This window comes from Oncorhynchus nerka, linkage group LG7, assembly GCF_034236695.1.
Source record: "Oncorhynchus nerka isolate Pitt River linkage group LG7, Oner_Uvic_2.0, whole genome shotgun sequence".
NCBI lineage: Eukaryota > Metazoa > Chordata > Actinopteri > Salmoniformes > Salmonidae > Oncorhynchus > Oncorhynchus nerka.
Window position 1 is genome coordinate 46,410,865 of NC_088402.1, and position 15,437 is coordinate 46,426,301.

Genomic DNA, 15,437 nt, shown 5'->3' on the forward strand with positions numbered 1-15,437 from the left:
ATAAAAGCACGGTGAATGGCCAACCTGTGTCCGAAGTTCCCAACACAAAGTGCGTTGTCATTTTTTATTGCTGGATTATAATTTTGTTCCACGTCGCACCATCAAGCTGTTATCACTGTCAAACGCTATCAAGCACCCTCAAAAGAACAGACATGATACATACAGGTGATTCACAGCTTAATACGGTCCAGTAAAAGCATCCACTAAAGCCCCTAATATGCGACTTAAAAGGTTGCATATTAGAAAAAAAGCCCCTAATACGAGACTTAAAAGGTGAAACCAAATCCCTTGGTCACCGGTTTAACCGACCCTATCTTTTCAGATCGAGGTAAGGAGACGAGTAAAGAAAGCCAATTGTCAGTATTCATAGTGTTCAGCCAATTGGAAAGTGTCCTATCAATGTACTATTCCAAAGGTTTATGTTTAATGACAACAATGCAGAGAGCATGCCTGATATCAATCAGAACGCTCAGATCACACTGATATGTAATGTTGTTTAGCGGCCTTTGGCCAGCAAGTCTTATGCTGTCATGGTTTATATTGGTCTCCAATACATTGGTCAATGTTTCTTGATCCTGTCTATAACCTGGAATACTTTTGACCTTTGAAGTCATTGTCAGTGTTTCAGACACTAGCACATGGATAGGAATTCATTGGAGTAATGAACAGTGAGTGAGAAGTTATTGCAGTGTTATTACCACTACCATTATTCCCACGCTCTTCTCAATTTACATCAACCATTCTGCCATCAGATTTGCCACCAATGCTCCTTATAGGACACGTCACTGCACTCTACGGTCTTCTGTAAACTGGTCATCTCTGTATACCTGTCGCAAGACCCACTGGTCGATGCTTATTTATAAAACCCTCTTAGGCCTCTCTCCCCCCTATCTGAGATATCTACTACAGCCCTCATCCTCCACATACAACACCCGTTCTGCCAGTCACATTCTGTTAAAGGTCCCCAAAGCACACACATCCCTGGGTCTCTCGTCTTTTCAGTTCGCTGCAGCTAGCATCTGGAACGAGTTGCAACAAACACTCAAACTGGACAGTTTTATCTCAATCTCTTCATTCAAAGACTCAATCATGGACACTCTTACTGACAGCTGTGGCTGCTTTGTGTGATGTATTGTTGTCTCTACCTTCCTGCCCTTTGTGCTGTTGTCTGTGCCCAATAATGTGTGTACCATGTTGAGCTGCTGCCATGTGCTGCTACCATGTTGTTGTCATGTTGTGTTGCTACCATGCTGTGTTGTCATGTGCTGCTGCCATGCTATGTTGTTGTCTTAGGTCTCTCTTTATGTGGTGTTGTGTTGTCTCTCTTGTGGTGATGTGTGTTTTGTCCTATATTTTAATTTAATTTATTTTTAATTCCAGCCCCTGTCCATGCAAGAGGCCTTTTTCCTTTTGGTAGGCCATCATTGTAAATAAGAATTTGTTCTTAACTGACTTGCCTAGTTAAATAAAGGTTCAATAATACAAATTAAATCCACATTTTGTTGTGTTATAGCCTGAATTCAAAATGGATTAAATAGATTTTCTTCTCACCCATCTACACACAATAATACCCCATAGTGAAAACATGTTTTTAGAAATGTTAGCAAATGTATTGAAAATTAAATACAGAAATATCTACATCCAGCCTCGGTCTATAAAATGTTTAGTGCAGAGAAGTGTCCTTTGATACAATACTTGGGGATATATTCTATCTGTATCGCTGAAACGTTACAGAGTGCGCAATAGAAATGTGAAGGTCATTTCAGACTGAACCGATATATGCAGAATTTACCATGAATGCAGTCTCTGCTAATGTGGGAACGTTGCCTTAAAGGCCTGGATTCAATCTGTATCGCAGAAGATCCGCTTTAGAATTTAAAAGTAATTTCTGATTGAGTCGACATATAGCGTTTACCATGAATGAATTCTCCCCGACCACAGGAATATAATGCCTTTAATTGTCAATCGCACTATAAAGCAGAGCTTCAGCGTTAGGAAGGCGTTCTAAATATTTTGTACACAGTGTATATCAAACACTACATCACAAATTATGTGGACACCCCTTAAAATGAGTGGATTCGGCTATTTCAGCCACACCCGATGCTGACAGGTCTATAAGATCGAGCACACAGCCATTTAATCTCCATAGACAAACATTGGCAGTAGAATGGCCTTACTGACGAGCTCGGTTACTTTCAACTTTCCAACGTCATAGGATGCCACCTTACTGCCCTGATAGAGCTGCCACGGTTAACTGTAAGCGCTGTTGTTGTGAAGCGGAAACGTCTAGGATTAACAACGACTCAGCCGCGAAGTGGTAGGCCACACAAGTTCACAGAACCGGTCTGTCCTCGGTTGCAACACTCACTACCGAGTTCCAAACTGCTTCTGAAAGCAACGTCAGCACAATAACTGTTTTGCCAGAAGCTGGCCGAGCAGCCACACACAAGTGTAAGATCACCATGCACAATGCCAAGCGTCGGCTGGAGTGGTGTAAAGCCACCATTCGAAAGGCATTCTCTGGAGTGATGAATCATGCTTCACCATCTGGCAGTCCGACGGACAAATCTGGATTTGGCAGATGCCAGGAGAACACTACCTGCCCCAATGCATAGTGCCAACTGTAAAGTTTGGTGGAGGAGGAATAATGGTCTGGGGCTGTTTTTCATGGTTCAGGCACCATGATGCCGTGCCATACCAGGCGGTGATGCAACCGGTGAGGATGCTGTCGATGGTGCCGCTGTGGAAGTTTTTGAGGATCTGGGGACCCATGACAAATCTTTTGTGTCTCCTGAGGGGGAAAAGTTGTTGTCGTGCCCTCTTCACGACTGTCTTAGTGTGTTTGGACCATGATCGTTCGTTGGTGATGTGGACACCAAAGAACTTGAAACTTTTGACCCGCTCCACTACAGCCCCATCAATGTTAATGGAGGCCTGTTCGGCCCGCCTTTTCCTGTGGTCATTGAAAATCTCATGGCACTTATTGTTGCTGTCCCGTAATTCACTCTCATGGTGTTTTTTTTCCCCTTTTCTTTTCTTGACCAGAAGGATAGTTCCGCTTCATCCTCTCATCGAAGTTGTAAACATTGACTCCCGCTTTGACATAAGGGGGAGGCGGGGCCCTTACGCAATTGGCGGGGCCCTACGCAACTTGCGTAGTGAGCGTATAAGGCCGCCCGGCTCTGGCTGCAGATATGGTTGTCTTTCTGGAAGGTTCTCCCATCTCCATATAGGAACTTTGGAGCTCTGTCAGAGTGACCATCAGATTCTTGGTCACCTCCTTGACCAAGGCCCTTCTCCCGATTGCTGTTTAGCTTGGCGGCCAGCACTAGGAAGAGTCTTCTTCCATTTAAGAATGATGGAGGCCACAACGTTCTTAGGAACCTTCAATGCTGCAGAATTGTTTTGGTACCCTTCCACAGATCTCTGCCTCGACACAATCCTGTCTCGGCGCTCTACAAACAATTCCTTCAACCTCATGGCTTGTTTTTTTTGCAGAACCTTATATACTGTAGACCGGTGTGTGCCTTTCAGGACACAGATAGTCTTCATCAAGGATGATCAACGGAAACAGGATGCACCTGAACTCAAATTCGAGACTCATGGCAACGGGTCTGAATATTTATGTAAATAAGGTTTTTTATTTTCAAGAAATAAAAACTTTTCGCTTGTCATTATGGGGTATTGTGTGTAGATTGATGAGGAAACAAATTAATGTAATCCATTTTACATGGTACTTTTTAAAATGTACATGGTACTTGGTCAATTTACATGGAAATTAATTTGCAAACGTCAGCATACAAACACAATATATTACATGCAGTACAAAAAACTGAAAAGTTATTACACAAGTCACACATTTACATTTTAACATATTCAAAGTATGTACAACCTACTGTCCGGCCGTGTATTTGGTCTGAATCTGTCTACTGTTAGGCATCTGGAATGAAACTTGCATTTCTTATTTATTTATTTTGCAGAGAAAACTTGCGGGGTCAAATAAAACCACCCACGGGCCAAATTCGGCCAGTTGGATAAGCTTGATTTAGGGTGTATTCACTTAGAATCACCACATCCAGTAGGTGGCAGAAACACACCTCTTTGGGTTGTAGTCCACCATTAAAACCCCACCGAAGAACAAAAACCTAGCGAAAACAAAAGATTTACCTGTACATTAATCTAGATAATCTTACTCCACGTAGCCAAGACTGCAAATGGAAGCCTAGTAATGGCAGTTGAACTTTGGCCTTCTAGTTCGGAATCACTATTCAAAAAGGTAACGCGTACCCCACGTACCACATTCACCATATGAATGGTGTGATTAAAAGGTGGAAATCATCACACCAAAGTGGGTAGCTATTTCACGCTGGGAAAATGTTCACATGACAGACTGCTCTGAGATATGTTGCAGCTGGACCCTATTCCACTCTGATATGATACCGTTGCACAAACAGGCAGTATTAGCTAGCTAGCTAGCTACATTTGCTCAGACTCTTAGTACATTTAGCAAGCTAGCTAGCCAGCTGACTATTGATTAGCCTCTAAACAAAAATTATTTTAGCAACAACTTGCTAACAAAAGACAAACTAGCAGAGAGTAGTTTGCGGACAGTAGATACACAAACTAAGTGTATAGAATGCTTGTGCAAAGCGGTATGTCACCAACTTTGTTGCATCAATCTGACCATGCAGAGTGAACTTCTGTTTGAAGAACTGCTCTCTCCTTGTGTGACAGGGGGCTTGGTGTGGTTAGCGGCATGCAGGAGAGGGAGAGACGACTCAAGGAGCAAATGGAGTGAACTATAAAAACTGACATTATACGTGGCGGAGTTCCATATCACATTTAGCAAAACAATGAAAGACGGTTATAAAAGGTAAAGTAAAAACTCAAACCGTTCAGTGCAGCATTACCAGCATATAGTGCAATACAGAATACCGCCCAGCCCTACCATCTGGTAAAGTTCTCTGCTGAGTGGACTTTTAACTTGCAGAAATTCTCAACCACTAACAAAAATAAGTGTTGTGTAATATGTGCTGTGTTGACACAATCCTGTCAATATCTATTAGAAGCTTTACCTTTCACTTACACTAATGGCCTGAGCAGTTACTAACTTTATACGTTGCTCTGGTTAAGAACATCTGCTGAATGTACAAATTTAATCCTACACAGCTGAAAGTGCAGACAGACTAAAGTATTTTTTCTAGCCTTTCACTATTAGTCTACACCTGTTGTTTATGAGGCATGTGACAAAATGTGATTGTGGTATTTTCACACATAGCTGTCAAATCCAAACACACAGCCTGGTATGTACACAAGCCTTCAAGACAGCAACAATGAAAAACACACACTTTGAATTCAAATTCATTTTTATTATGTTTTATAACCCCCTGCATTAATTCGAATGTCATTAAACTACAGTTTAGGACAGAGTGATAGAAGTATAAACATTTAAAATACACTTCTTGTATTGCTTATGATTCTAGGGAGACTGGGAGGGGAGGGGTATTGTAAGTGAATCAATGATGCCACTTTACCCATCGACTTTATCATCAGGAGGTCAACCGTACATGTTCCAATATCGTGGCTGACTACTCGTCTGATTTGTAAGACATCAGAAAACTACCTGGTCAAAGTGTCAGTGTTAAAACTGATTCTGCAATTCTCACTCCTGGGGCTGAACAGGTTTGAAAAGAACAAATGAGAAAGAAAAAGTTATAGCCACCAAGGTGTACATTCCCACATACAAGAACTACAGAAAAAAAAACAGGACAACTGAATTCCAAAATGGCTTCTCCCCCTGAAAATGTCTACAGAAAATGTTTTACTCGTCATTCAAGGTGTTGTGAACATTTTTACCAAACAAGTAATTTTGCAGTTAAAAATGGGTCATTTAAGGGTGTGAATTTTAGCAAGCAAATTAGAATTTCAGGACCAGTCGTTCCTATCCAGGTTCCAGGAAGAGAATACAAATCAAGTCTCACAGTTTATTGAATGCAGTCTCGGCATGTAACATGACTCTGCATTAGAAAAGCACAACACAGCTATACATCCAATTCAGAATTGGTGCAACTGGAGATACATTTGAGGCGTCACTGTCAATTAGCTGTATTGCAATTTGGGGATCAGGGATATTGTGGTTTCAGAATTCTCTACTAGTTTGTTTATTTTCTCCAAAACCAATGCTGCAATACCATCATTTGTTGCCTTAATTGCATTGTACCCAAAACCCCTTCTACCATTCCCCGCCATAGGCCTTATTGGCTAGTTCTTACTCGTGTTCTTAAAGAGTATGAACATGATTACCCTTTCCAAACATCTTGAATTTAAACAATTGAACCCTCCCTCCCTCCCTCCCCCATTTGTACTCATTCACACGGTCACAACTTGACTCAATGGTCAAGAGCATACACAGGACTAGACAGTGACATACAAAGACATTTACCCACTGACTGACCAAATACTCGGTCTCAACAACTAACATTGCCCATTTTCTAGCCCCCTTTGTGCCAATTGATTGGAAAGAACATTAGGTTAGGGGAATCTGAAGCAAACTCTGCCTTGGGCAAGTTTGGGGTTTACACTATATAGGCGAGTGTTGACCTACTCTGTCAGAAAACAGGCCAAGAAAACAGAAATAAGGGTATTAAGACCTCGTATGTCACTCTCACAATCACTGATAAACAAGCAGACAGAAACACAGTTGCATACAGACATTCACATTCAGCCAATTGTACACCCACCCAAACAATCTTACAGCACAGTCATTCATATTCAGACACACAGGCAATCAATCACATCCACACCAACAAACAAACGTGACGGGACACTAACTTATTCTCAAACACACCAACCAACCTCGTCTCTCACACACCACCCTTCTCTCTACAACACACACGCACATATAAAACCCTTACTGACAGTCACTCACGCAAAGCACACAAAAACATTAAATTATTATTTTTTTGGTTTAGGTTCAATATAAATCCTGTAAGTCAGCATAAAAAAAAGGATATATTTAAACTCTACCAATGAAGCAAATTCATACTGTTTTTGTAAACGACTTGTGTGAACTATGAATAATTTACAAACCAATTTCCTCAAAATGATACCAACCACCTCGTAAAAAGATTGACCTAGCTAACCAGTATGACTGAGCTGGGGTAGCACTCTCCAGTAAAAAAAAACATGATCGAAATATTATACTTTCTTTGTAATTTGGAAGAAATTACAAATGTGTTGAGTTTCAGATCTGTTGCAAACCCTATTGGTTGGTCCACTGTCGTGCTGGAGTTCTTAAAGTGGAACTGACAGCGTTTTAACTACTTTGCAGACATGAAACAAACATTCATATAAATCAGTCAAAATAAAACAAAATCCCTGTTTATGCTTCAAAACCAACTTTATAAGAGGTACTCTTTGACTTAATTCCATGACTTACAATAAGGCATTATTGGTTGTTGAAAGAATAGATGAATGCAGTTCCATGCATGATTAATATAATTCCCCAATAAAAAAAAAGATTCCTATTAGGTTGTCTATCACAGCTGGCCTGGTACATTGCTGGCTGCCACAACCCACTCAGGATGCACCGTTTCAGTTTCAATGACTCAATATTTTGAACAAAAACGGACGACTGTAACTAAGAATGAGAATACAATAAAACTTGCAGGGGCAATGATCACAAGTCAGTAATTTACCTTTATTTAACTAGGCAAGTCAGTTAAGAACAAATTCTTATTTTCAATGACAGCCTAGGAACAGTGGGTTCAGGGGCAGAACGACAGATTTGTACCTTGTCAGCTCGGGGATTTGAACTTGCAAGCTTCCGGTTACTAGTCCAACGCTCTAACCACTAGGCTACCCTGCTGCACCAGTAAAAATGTTGGCTAGCGCACGTTCCAAACACAAGGCCCGCCAGCCGAATAGGACACACAAGAGTATAAAATCAGTCAACAGTTGAGTCTACTTTATGAAATTACAGCCTCGTGGGCTCACGTCGGTCAATTCAACTTACATTTCGCTGCTTTCGTTTGTCCCGTTTACAGTTCACAGTGGAGGGAAGGTGTACAGACAATCCACTATGGGGACAATGTCACACCATATGTATTGAATTCAAAATAAAACCAATTGTGAACATGTAAAATAAAGTTGAGAACGTAAACGTTATATATTCGAGGACGGGGTGAAATAATGGATGTTGAAATCAAAAACCCAACAATTGAAAGCAAAATGTATAGAATTGTAAACAAAATGACATCAAAAGCAAAAACCAAAATAATTTTAAAGCGAGAACAAAACTAACAAATTATTTTAAAAAATTTGAAAACGAATGCAAAAATCGCTTTTGGTTAAAAACTTTCTAAGCCACTGAATATATTTTGCCTACGCTCTTGCCTGCATGTACTACCTTTTGGTTACGCTACTTGTATCTTTGCTTTCACGGCCAGTCTTTTCGATTGCGAGTTTTGGCATTATTTTTCCGTGAAGGAAGGGGTTTAGAGGGAGGCGTAGACAATGAGTCTCAATTGGTCCGCTAGTTTTGGAATGACGGTTCGTCTTAACCCAATCAATGAACGTGATACAGGTTTTTTTTCTATTGCATACTTAAGTCTGACGTCACCTCGTTTTAGGGTTTTAGCTAACATACTTCAAAATTGTCAGTCAGGGGTCAATAACGTACGGCTATTAGAAGCATGTATATCTAATACATTTAATGACAAACTAACTACTTAAGTAAACATATGAATTACCTGTTGCACAACGTTCGGCGCAGGTGTATGGCGAACCAGTTACCAACACCCGCGCCGAATGTTGTTCGACAGGGAATTCAAATATTTTGTCAGAGTTTTGCTTGCGCTTTAAAATTATTTGCTTACAAGTGTATGGGTTTTGCTTTTGATGTCTTATTTTTGTTTACAATTCTATACATTTTGCTTTCAGTTGTTGGTTTTTTGACATGTCAGCTGGTCCTTTTGTGGCAGGCTGAAATACAGCGGAAATGTTTTGGGGATTCAGTTCATTTGCATGGCAAACAGGGACTTAGCAATTAATTGCAATTCATCTGATCACTCTTCATAACATTCTGGAGTATATGCAAATTGCCATCATAGAAACTGAGGCAGCAGACTTTGCGAAAATTTATATTTGTGTCATTCAACTTTTGTCCACGATTGTGTATTTCTATATATTTTTTTTTTTAAATTTTGGGACACACTGTATATTCTAAAATTAGACTGTACGACACCACACATTTAATATCCAACTTTTTACCTAAATTATTCATATGTTAGTATTAAACTTATTTACTTTCTCAAAAACATAAGATTTGTCTGTAAAGCAAATGAGACATGATTTGGTTAAAACACTGAAGATGTTGGTGAAGAACCATTTAAGTCTACTGGCAGTACGCAATGAAAAGTTGACAGGCAGGTATTTCTTTTTCACTGAACGGCTAGCCAACGCTTGGCCGCTTTCCCACTCTAAACTGCTATAGAATTTTGACAAATGCCTTACTATACGTCATTCCCAAACATTCTATGAATTTATGAAAATGTCCATATCTAAGTGCTCGATCGTCAGAAAATATTAAATATTCTTCCTGGGGGTGTATATGAACAGATTAATAAGGTTTCATGTTGCTGAAAATCTCAGTTCCACTTTAAGTACCAGAGTAAAGAAAATATTCAAGATGCCTCAGCGCCTCATATTGAAGACAATGTGGCTCGAAAACCCACACAAACCTAGTGCCCCAAAGCACTGCCCCCTCCCTACTCAGAAAACATTTCCAAAAATAATTTTAAAGCAAAAAAATAATGCATCTGCTTTTATCCGCATCGAACATTTTTGCGGGACAAAGAAAATATCACAGCTGCCAGTTTGAAGATGCTACAATTCGCTTTCATATATAATTCTGATGTGAGCAAAACCCACGCCACATGAGATTAGTCCCTCAGCCTTGCACAATAACAAAACTGTCTGAAATGTAATAAAATAAAATAAACACCAGGGTCCTAATGAATAGCAGAGATAACAAATGAGAGGTCTGCCAAGTTCTCAGCTCATATGTATCAGAGCCAGAGTGAGGAACAGCACACTCAAGAGCTCTGAAGATTTTAAAATAAAAGCATGGTTTGTTACCTCGTTTTTAGTCTAAATACATTTTGGGCTTGGCATGCACCATTGGGCTGCACAGTAAATACCAACAATTAATACATTTAAACTTTAAAATTGCCATTATGGAGATGAAAAAGAAACACACTTAGGAGATCGATTCTAATTAGACTCTTACCCTAAAGACATACCCACAAAACTAGGCCAGTCTTACCAACATGAAATGTCTACCTAAAAAACAAAAAAGATGACTTAAGGGACCCTTACATTGAGAAAGAAAAAGCAGGTCTTAAAAATATGTTAAACCATGTTGTTTTGCACAAAGTAAACTGCAATATTGCCTCTAGGGCAATTCAGGCAGAAGATCGAGTTTGTTTCATTTGATATTTATTTTCGTATTATTTTGTGTTTGCTTTTCAAGTATAGTGTCATTGATATGTATTACTGAATATATGAAATGCAACATGTTAAGTGTTGGTCCCATGTTTCATGAGCTGAAATAAAGATCCCAGAAATGTTCCATACGCACAAAAAGCTTATTTCTCTTATTTTTTTTATACACAAATCTGTTTACATCCGTTAGTGAGCATTTCTCCTTTGACAAAATAATCGAACCACCTGACAGGTGTGACATATCAAGAAGCTGATTAAATAGCATGATCATTACACACCTTGTGGTGGGGACAAAAGGCCACTAAAATGTGCAGATGTGTCACAACGCCACAGCTGTCAAGTTGAGGGAGCGAGCAATTGGCATGCTGACTGCAGGAATGTCCAACAGAGAATTCAATGTTAATTTCACTACCATAATTTGCCTCAAATGTAGTTTTAGAGAATTTGCCAGTACGTCCAACCGCCCTCACAACCCCAGACCACGTGTATGGCGTCGTGTGAGTGAGCAGTTTGCTGATGACAACGTTGTGAACAGAGTGCCCCATGGTGGTGGGGTTATGGTATGAGCATGCATAAGCTACAGACAACGAACACAATTGCATTTTATCAATAGCAATATGAATACAGAGATAACGTTACTAGATCCTGAGGCCCATTGTCGTGCCACTCATCCACCGCCGCCAACTCATGTTTCAGCATTATAATGCACAGCTCCATGTCACAAAAATCTGTACAGAAATTCTTTGAAGCTGAAAATGTCCCAGTTCTTCCATGGACTGCATACTCACCAGACACCCATTTAACATGTTTGGGATGCTCTGGATCAATGTGTATGACAGCGTGTTCCAGTTCCTGCCAATATCCAGCAACTTCACACAGCCATTGAAGAGGAGTGGGATAACATTCCACAGGCCACAATCAACAGCCTGATCAACTATGAAAAGGAGATGGGACCACCATTTGCCTCATGCAGCACGACAGACTGATTTTCTGATCCATGCCTCAACATTTTTTAAGGTATCTGTGACCAACGGATACGTTTCTGTAGCCATAGATTAGGGCCTAATGTATTTCAATTGACTGATTTCCTTATATGAACTAATGCAGATATCTATTAGATATGTAGTGTTTACTGATGTGTGCATGCAGGGCTCATCTAGGAAAGAGACCATGGTTTCAGCATGACTCCTTGCTTAAATAAAAGGTAAAAAAATAAAAACTAATCGTAATCGCCAACAATACCCTGTGCATCTTTCAGAAATTGGATGCATACGACTGATCAGATGGTAAATTCCACCAGTTCTTTCCATAGCTGCAGACATGTGCCTATTCCATATAGTTCACTAGTTTATGGGCTCTGGTCAAAAGAAGTGCACTTTATAGGGAATAGGCTGCCATTTGTACCTAGCGTCATAATAACAACATAATGGGGCCAGATCATGCACCCCCAAAGTATGAAAGCCCAGAATTTTTTTTACTAGTAAAATGCAGCACAAGCTCAGTAATTGGACACTACTGTAACTTTCTTTTTCCATGGACTGCTCCTGTACTGGTCTGAGATTGTTTATATATATATAGGGAAATTCTTGTCCTGTGCTATAGCAACCTAATTGTAGGCTACCATCCAGTTTTTACAATGGGCCTAGTCTAGTTACCTATGCGGTTTTACATCGGATTTATTTCTTATTTTCTCCACACAATTGATTACTGTGACAGGAAAACAATCACATTGCATCTAAGTAAAAGCTGCCCTTTTTTATTGCGATGTTTATATTAAAAGTACTCACATTCTAGATGATGTCAGTCAGAGTTTGAGCCTTGGTTATTGAACAACATCTCAAACAGGAACAAGATTCCCTAGGAGTGCACACCGAACTTTCTACTTGCATAATGATCTCTGAATAAACCATTGTTTCGATTCAGCTTAAATTGTGCTTGTATTCTGTTTGTGGTGTGAGAGAGAAAGACCGATGAAATGAGTGCATATGGGAGCGTAATCAAGGCACTTGAGTGGCAAAAGGCATGTGAATGTAAGCGGGAATGGATGGCTGGTGTTAGTGAGCCATTACAAGAATCTACAGTGAATTCAGAAAGTATTCATACCCTTTGACTTTATCCACATCTTATGTTGCAGCCCAATTCTAAAATTGATTAAATCCCCCCATACATGCATGCATGCATACATACAGTTGAAGTCGGAAGTTTACATACACCTTAGCCAAATATATTTAAACTCTGTTTTTCACAATTCCTGGCATTTTAATCCTAGTAAAAATTCCCTGTCTTAGGTCAGTTAGGATCACCACTTTAAGAATGTGAAATGTCAGAATAATAGTAGAGAATTATTTTTTTCAGCTTTTATTTATTCTCAGTGGGTCAAAAGTTAACATACACTCAATTAGTATTTGGTAGCATTGCCTTTAAATTGTTTAACTAGGGTCAAATGTTTCAGGTAGCCCTCCACAAGCTTCCCACAATAAGTTGGGTGAATTTTGGCCAATTCCTCCTGACAGAGCTGGTGTAACGAAGTCAGGTTTGTAGGCCTCCTTGCTCTCTCACACACACACACACACACACACACACACACACACACACACACACACCTTTTCAGTTCTGCCCACACATTTTCTACAGGATTGAGGTCAGGGCTTTGTGATGGCCACTCCAATACCTTGACTTTGTTCTCCTTAAGCCATTTTGACACCTTTGGAAGTATGCTTGGGGACATTGTCTATTTGGAAGACCCATTTGCGACCAAACTTCCTGACTGATGTCTTGAGATTTTGCTTCAATATATCCACATAATTTTCCCTAATCATGTTGCCATCTATTTTGTGAATTGCACCAGTCCCTCCTGCAGCAAAGCACCCCCACAACATGATGCTGCCACCCCTGTGCTGGATGGTTTTCTTTGGCTTGCAAGCCTTCCCTAGAAACAGATCTATTTTTGTTTCATCAGACCAGAAGACATTTCTGCAAAAAGTATGATCTTTGTCCCCATGTGCAGTTGCAAACCGTAGTCTGGCTTTTTTATGGCGGTTCTGGAGCAGTGGCTTCTTCCTTGCTGAGCGGCCTTTCAGGTTAGTTCGATATAGGACTTGTTTTACTGTGGATATAGATACTTTTGTACCCGTTTCCACCTGTATCTTCACAAGGTCCTTTGCTGCTGTTCTGGGATTGATTTGCACTTTTCGCACCAAAGTACATTCATCTCTAGGAGACAGAATGTGTCTCCTTCCTGAGCGGTATGATGGCTTTGTCCCATGGTGTTTATACTTGCGTACTACTGTTTGTACAGATGAACGTGGTACCTTCAAGCGTTTGGAAATTGCTGCCAAGGATGAACCACACTTGTGGAGGTCCACAATTTTTTTCTGAGGTCTTGGCTGATTTCTTTTGATTTTCCCATGATGTCAAAAAAAGAGGCACTGAGTTTTAAGATAGGATTTGAAATACATCCACAGGTACACCTCCAATTGACTCAAATGGCGTCAATTAGCCTATCAGAAGCTTCTAAAGCCATGCCATAATTTTCTGGAATTTTCCAAGCTGTCTAAAGGCACTGTCAACTTAATGTATGTAAACTTCTGACCCACTGGAATTGTGAGACAGTGAATTCTAAGTGAAATAATCTGTCTGTAAACAGTTGTTGGAAAAATTGTGTCATGCACAAATTATATGTCCTAACCGACTTGCCAAAACTATAGTTTGTTAACAAGAAATATGTGGAGCGGTTGAAAAACTAGTTTTAATGAATCCAACCTAAGTGTATGTAAACTTCCGACTTCAACTGTACACACACACACACACACTACCCGTAAAAACGACAAAACAAAAACAGGTTGACATTTTTGCAAATGTATTAAAAATAAACTGAAAGATCACATTAAAATAAGTATTCAGAGCATTTACACAGTACTTTGTTTAACACCTTTGGCAGCAATTACAGCCAATTCTTATTGGGTATGACGCTTCAAGCTTGGCACACCTGTATTTGGGGAGTTTCTCCCATTCTTCTCTGCCGATCCTCTCAAGCACGGTCAGGTTGGATGGGGAGCGTCACTGCACAGCTACTTTCAGGTCTCTCCAGAGATCTTCGATCGGGTTCAAGTCCGGGCTCTGGCTGGGCCACTCAAGTACATTGAGACTTGTTCCGAAGCCACTCCTGCATGGTCTTTCCCTCGATCCTGACTAGTCCCCCAGTTCCTGCCGCTGAAAAACATCCACACAGCACAATGCTGGCACCACCACCATGCTTTACCCTGGGGATGGTGCCAATGTTTCCTCCAGACGAAACACTTGGCATTTCAAGCCAAAGAGTTCAATCTTGGTTTCATCAAACCAGAGAATCTTGTTTCTCATTGTCAAGAGTCCTTTAGGTGCCTTTTGACAAACTCCAAGTGTTCAGTCATGTGCATTTTACTGATGAGTGGCTTCTGTCTGGCTACTCTACCATAAAGACCTGATTGGTGGAGTGTGGCAAAGATGGGAGAACCTTCCAGAAGGGCAACCATCTCCACAGAGGAACTCTGGAGCTCTGTCAGGTTCTTGGTCACATCCCTGACCAAGGCCCTTCTCCTCCGATTGCTTAGTTTGGCCAGGCAGCCAGCTCTAGGAAGAGTCTTGGTGGTTGCACACATCTTTCATTTAAGAATGATGGAGGCCACAGGGGACAGCCAATGCTGCGGAATACTTTGACAATCCTGTCTCGGAGCCCTACGGACAATTCCTTCGACCTCATGGCTTAGTTTTTGCCCTGAAATGCACTGTCAACTGTGGGACCTTATATAGACAGGTGTGTGCCTTTCCAAATCATGTCCAATCAATTGAATTTACCACAGGTGGACTCCAATCAAGTTGTAGAAACATCTCAAGGATGGTCAATGGAAACAGGAAGCACCTGAGCTCAATTTCAAATATACTTCTGTATGGAT

At 40.5% G+C, this 15,437-nt stretch overlaps 1 protein-coding gene across 1 annotated transcript in view; it reads right to left on the reverse strand.

Annotated features, from left to right (window-relative positions):
* Positions 1-5,348: 5,348 nt before the first annotated feature.
* Positions 5,349-15,437, reverse strand: part of LOC115131806 (probable ATP-dependent RNA helicase ddx6) — a 56,285-nt gene continuing 46,196 nt past the window's right edge. The window contains exon 14 of the mRNA XM_029663809.2: positions 5,349-14,715. The gene's annotated coding sequence lies outside the window, so the exon portion shown is untranslated. The remainder of the gene's footprint in view (positions 14,716-15,437) is intronic.